The sequence below is a fragment of the Gymnoscopelus microlampas genome (genome assembly GCF_963454915.1).
Source record: "Gymnoscopelus microlampas genome assembly, chromosome: 21".
NCBI classification, from domain to species: Eukaryota; Metazoa; Chordata; class Actinopteri; order Myctophiformes; family Myctophidae; genus Gymnoscopelus; species Gymnoscopelus microlampas.
Window position 1 is genome coordinate 5,671,078 of NC_139958.1, and position 6,850 is coordinate 5,677,927.

Sequence of the window (6,850 nt, forward strand, 5' to 3'; positions counted from 1 at the left end):
ATATGTAACATTAATTATCAACTGAGAATTAAATCAATCAACTTTATTTACATTGTGGGTTTCTGGTTCTTTATATATTTTTAATCTAAAACTGCATTACACACTTTAGTAGATGTAGTTGTCAGGTTACAGACTGTAAAGTACATGTTATTACAATCATTGCTTCCAACATCTTCCTCTGTAAACTGATTGTATGACGTTCTATAGTAGTTTGTGTATATCTGTCTGTCTCTTATATGTCATCATGATTTGTGTGCATGGGGAACTCATTTGAAACAAGCCCAGTGCTTTAATGAGTCTTCCAGTTTAGTAGACCTCGTATTGTGAATTTGTATTTCCATGTACTGTTGTTCTCATGTCTTACTAAATAAAGTACATCAATCAATCAATCAATCAATCAATCAATCAATCAATCAATCAATCTGTCTACTCACTGTCTGTTGTGTCCATGTGCAGCAGCACCTCAGTAGAGTTGTTTTCTCCCAGTGAGTTCCTGGTGTGACAGAAGTACAGTCCAGTGTGGGAGGGCTGCAGAGAGGCCAGAACCAGCACCTGTCCTGACCCTACCTGGACCAGGGAGCTGGAACCAGGAGGCCCAGTCCTCTTGTACCAGGTGTAGTTGTGTACTGGTGGGTTAGCGTCACTGCTGCAGGTCAAGTTCACACTGCTGCCCTCTGCTGGACTGTCTGGTGGACTGACCTCCACCGACACATTCACTGGTGCATCTTGATAGAAACATCAAAAAGACAAATAACCTGTTGCTAAGATATTGTTATATTTATATTAGATTATGAGTAATGCATGGATTTACAGCATTATTGTCATTTAACTTACAGAGCACACTAATGGGATGAGGTGATGACGTTTGGGATCCATGTTTGTTTGTCCCCTGACAGGTGTACTGTCCAGAGTCTACAGGAGACACATTGTCCTTTACCAGCTGAGGACCAGTGGAGATAACTACTTCTCCTGGTGGATTCACTGATATCGAGGGTATTTCTGGAGGGTCTGTAGTGGAATAAACATTGATACACTCAAATATATTGTTATATTTGTTTTAAGTGGATGCGCTAAACAAGATTTTTTTTAATGTTCTATACAGTGACAATACACTTCTTATCTTATCTATATTTAAAAGATTAGTTTTTTTAAGAACATTTGACACAGAACTGCATGAGCATAAAAGGGACACAGACAGACATTGTCCCCAACTTGCATTGTTCCAGAGTAGGCCTGTGCCGTGTAGTACATATTCATTTAATATGCTTTTTCTTTCTAATTGTTGTATTAATGGAATAAGATCATGAAAAATGTTTCAGACAAAGAGAGAGAGAGAGAGAGAGCTCACATGAAGTCATATAAACTCACACTGCACATCCAACATCACAGCTTCAGACTTCCATGTCTCTTGTCCTTCAACAGCACACTGGTAACTCCCAGCATCCTCTATTCTGGCCTGGAATCCTGGGTTGGATACTCGTTGTCCATCTTTAAACCAGACAATGTTGGGTCTTGGTTTACAAGATGTTTGACAGGTGAGTGTCACCCATGACCCCTCTGACACAGTGGGAGGAGTCACCTGTACAGACAGTTCTGATCAGAAGAATAAAAACAAGATGGACGTCAGTTGGTGAGATTGACAGGGAAGATTTGACATTGATTACATGAACGGTTAAAAAAGTTCTATTGTTTACCTGTTACAGACAAAGATACTGATTTACTGGACATCTGATCACCTGTTGTAAAAAACCTGAAGTAATAATCTCCCTCATCACTGGCTTTTATGTTATTGATCCTCAGGGCACAATCATGGTGTTTATTACCAACGTATTCAATACGACCTTGATATGACGGTTGTTCAGAGAGAAGAACGGCAGCGTTCTCTGGGTAGGAGAACCAGATTGTATCAGTGACAGTGAGACCCACTGGGTATTCATATGAACAACCAATATCTACTGATGACCCTCTCATGACACATGGAGATGGATTGGTGAAGGTCACTCCCAACTCACCACTACAAACACCTGTAAAAGACAAATAAACAGCTGTCAACAGATATCAATCTTCATATTGTTCTTTTTTTATCACATAAAATGATATGATATGATATGATATGATATGATATGATATGATATAATATAATATAATATAATATAATATAATATAATATAATATAATATAATATAATATAATATAATATAATATAATATAATATAATATAATATAATACAATACATAATATACTGTAATATACTATTCATATTTACCTCAGTACTTTTTACATATATCTGTATAACCACAACATTTAACTAGTTGTCTGACATAGTATTTGACTTGTACTTTGTAGTTTGGAAGTCATTTAGTAAATCTATGAGGGTTGAACACACTGTGAATATGAAACCATTTCAAACTGTCCTTACCAGGTACCAAGATCAGAATGTCCAGGATCACACTGATTGTCATTAGAAACCTCATGGTATCTTGCGGTGAAAACTGACCCCAGCATCAAGTAACTGCAATGAAAGACACACTTCACAACCAACACATGTACTGTACTCTCTATATACAATATGTTGTCAATAAATCTATGGATATACTGAGTCTCACCAATGTTAATGTTACATTTTAATAATTATAGGGTTAGGGTTAGTAGTAATACAAGTTTTGTACTTGGAGCATTTCTTCACTCTCATGTCTGAAAGGTTTGAATTGAAAGTGCCTCATATGACCATATCAACTTCAACCTCAAGTTTACTGAAACACCACAAGTTTCACGAATAGTGACATTATTTTCCAGAAAAGCTTCCATGAATTGTAGTTAAAAGATAATGATTTGAAAAGGAAAATAACAAAGCAATATCAATACATAATCTATGAGTCTTCTTACATGCAGATATCAACTAGAAAAGTGTGATCCTCTGCGCGCAGATACCCGCCAGGCCGGGTTGCCTAACCAGTGTCTGCGAGATTTGGAAAGCAGTCATAGCCAATTGGAATGGAATCTGCTCAATCTGACTGATACATCTTAATCTCGCATACATCTCGCACACATACTCCCTACTGGGAGTATGTGTGCGAGATGTATGCAAAACATTGCATTGTTTTGCATTGTTTGCAAAACGGGCCCCTCCCGCAAACTTTGAAAGCCAATTGTAGCCAATCAGAAAAATCTGTTTAATATAAAGCACATTGAATTGCCTTGTTGAAATGTGCTATACAGGCCTGCCTACAATCCTGTAAATGAACATGACATATCATTGTTACTTTACTCACCCGTCTCCAGAGCTTGGGGGGTGGAATTGCAAAACTTCATAGGGCAGCAGCAGACAGCGAGGCAACGGTCAGCAGAGAGACAGCAGCCTTGATGCTGCCTTGAGTCTGAACTATAGCTCTGCAAGCTTCACGTCATTCTCACGCCAACTCCTTCAACACGGACCCTTGGTCAGGTGACCCAAGACAAGCACACACACAGTGTGCGTGCTTGGGTCTGTGTGAATTCCCCCTAGCGTCATATTTAGACAGACGATAGTTAAATACACTTATAGAGAAATACCACAGCATCACACGTTTACATTAATAGTCATCTAGACATAGGCTACTGATGATAACCATTTCACGCATACCCCAAAAAAGGGAAGTCAAGATTAAAACTGCAAGCATTTTTTCTTTCCTCTCTTCCTCCCTCTCTACAGAACTGTTGACTTTTATTTGAATGTTTTCTGTATTAATAGTGTGTTAAAGAAAGCATGCTGTAGTGTACTGTAAGGTTATGAATTGTCACACACAAGCCAAAACAATCTCAGAATTTCTACATTGCTTTTTATTTTATCTATTTGTATTCTTTTATTTCAATTGAACTGGCCTTAGTGACATATATGCATCTACCTTTGTTGGTGAAAAGGAATCAGACACATCAGACCACATTTGCAAATTTCCAAGATATTTTATTGTTTTCATCAACAGAAAAAATATATAAACGCTCGCACACTGAGGGCTGCAATGGGACAGATGCTTTATTACATTTATGTATTACTTTATTACTAGACACACCATGAATATCATCTTCAAGTGACGACAAAGTCCTGCTTAGCTGTGACGTTTCGAGCTAAATGCTCTTCCCAGTCTGAGGAGGAGCGTTTATTTATTTTCTCTGTATACCGTATACCAGGGGTGGGCAACTTTGATGATTTCCACACTCCCCCTTAACAGACGACGTCACACTGATAAGAGCCAGTATGCGCGCCCAGGCCGGCACCAAATGAAACCCATTCTGTCATGTCTCGCTAGGACGCGCCTCACTAGCCAACACACAAGAGGAGGTTGAGTGAACTGAAACCACTCCGAAACAATATGTTGGGAATTGATTGCATGAAACTGCTGTCATACATGTTTGGTTATTGTGTTTTAGAGTATATTTAGTTTAGTAACCAAGAAGTTTTACTCTGGGAAGGTGAAATCAGACTCTTCCATTCATTGCACTGACCCAAATGTATATATTTGTAGGCCAATACATGTTCAATGTTTCTTTATTACATATTGTGTACATGAGAATACATATTTTGTTCTGGTTTCCTCATACACTGTACTAGTAGCAATACAAATATTGCCTGCCCTATAATTTTCTTGGAGTTACCAGTTCTGTGGGAAGCTGCTGACAGAAATGATGGGCTGGCCAAAGGAATGGGAATCAGCTGCTCCTGATCTGCAGCTAATGTGGACAATTGGACTGCACCACAGTTTCTCTGCACCATGGGGAGGGGCACGGGTTATTAGAGTGTGTTTAAGTGGTAGTCTGTGTATTTTCCCCCTTTGTGTTCACAGTGGTCTGACCCGTCCCTATATATGTCCACCTCATGTACCTATCTGGTTGGTTCAGTTTCTGTTCAGTTGTGTTCATCAGTCCAGTTTCTGTTAAGTTATTTAGTTTGATATCATTTATTTTGAGCACACTTACAACCCTAACCACACTTACGGTTCCCTTGATTTGTTAAATAATTTATTTGCCACAAAGAAAAAAAAAGGAACATTATTTTAAACCAACAACCAAGTTTCCCTGTGTCTCTCCTTCCGACCAACTCGGTCCGTGTGTGTCTGCAATAAACACACCATGAATATCATCTTCAAGTGATGACGAAGTCCTGCTTATGTTACTTAGACTAGAGCATCTAACAGAGTATGGTCCAATGACGCTCCAGATGTTTAGTAATGTTTTCATGGACAGAGAAGTACGTACTACTTCTCCAGGACTTTACCATTCAGACTATCTAGAAAATGGATTAAATTGCTACACTTAAAAGCAACATTTGACTGCAGACATTCACACAAGAAAGAGGAAGGTAGGTAGACTTCTAGTGTTTAAGTTTCAATTCAGATTGTGCTCTACCTGGTAGAGCACAATCTGAATTGAAACTTAAATACAACATTGTGATTAAGAGAAGGTACTGTAGTTGATATGGGGAAATACCGCTATTCTTCCTCATATTACTTCCTTATATCATATTATTTTTATTAGAGAAGGTACTGTAGTTGATAAGGGGAAATACCGCTATAGTTCCTCATATTACTTCCTTATATCACATTATTTTTGAATATTATGTGAGAATCAACATTGTGTTGACAAACAGCTTACCCCCCCCCCAGCAACATTATAAAATACTCTCTATTTAAGTTGAAGTAACTCTCACAAAATTATTCATTATGCAGAATGTCCCATTTTTAGAAGTTTTCAAAATGCATATAAATCTTTTGAAAATAGCCGATATACAAGCTCACAAGTCACAATTTGTCGCATGGCGACGCATTGTGAGCTTGTAGATCGGCTATTTTCAAATGGCCATAATGTATATAGGCCTGAAGTGGTTCATGTATGCTTTGTAACAATATTTTCCACTGAGATGCAGTGGAGTAAAGTAAAAGTACATAAAATTGGAATACAATTTGGAGTAAATCAATTACTTGAGTAAATGTACTTAATTACTTTACACCACCACTGCTAACACCCCCGCCCAACGCGCGCGCACACACACACACACACACACACACACACACACACACACACACACACACACACACACACACACACACACACACACACACACACACACACACACACACACACACACACACACACACACACCATACTGTACACACACCTGAATACTTCACTCTCCTACTACAGAGGAGAAATGGAAATGTACGTGGTGACAACGTTGTTCCTGGCATTGCTCTCAGGTGAGGACTTTAACATGAAGAACATAATTATTGTTGCTGTCCGGGTGTAATCCTTGTAGTAGGCCTAGGCCTATGTCCAAAAACGGTTAATTTATTTCTTAGTATTTTAAAAACATTTAAAAAATAGTGGAAATAGCCGATCTACAAGCTCAATGCAATGTGTCGCGACGCGATGTGAGCTCATAGATCTGCTATTTCCACTACTTTTGTGCAACGCTCTTGTATGGTGAAGTAGGCCATTCGTTTATTAAGAGAAAAAAAAAGTTGAAAAGGATCAAAATAAATGTATGCTGTTACGATATGTAGTTTGACGAATTAAGGCTTCCAATACTTTTAAATTGCTATTAGAATGAACTTCATGACTTTCCCCTTCTGTAATTGACGGAACAAATGGCCATCCACTTCAGAACCTTTTATGTGATGGTTTGTTAATGCAGAAAAGATCTGGCCCAAGAGCTCATGCTACATTTATGTGCACTTCACTTTACCATATGATGGAATATGATTTAAAAAATAATAATACATTTTTTTAGAGGGGGGGGGGGCTAAAAAATTGGCGGCCCCAGCCCTTGTGGGAGTTAATCCGTCCCTGTTCATCACGTCCATGCAGCATTAGATC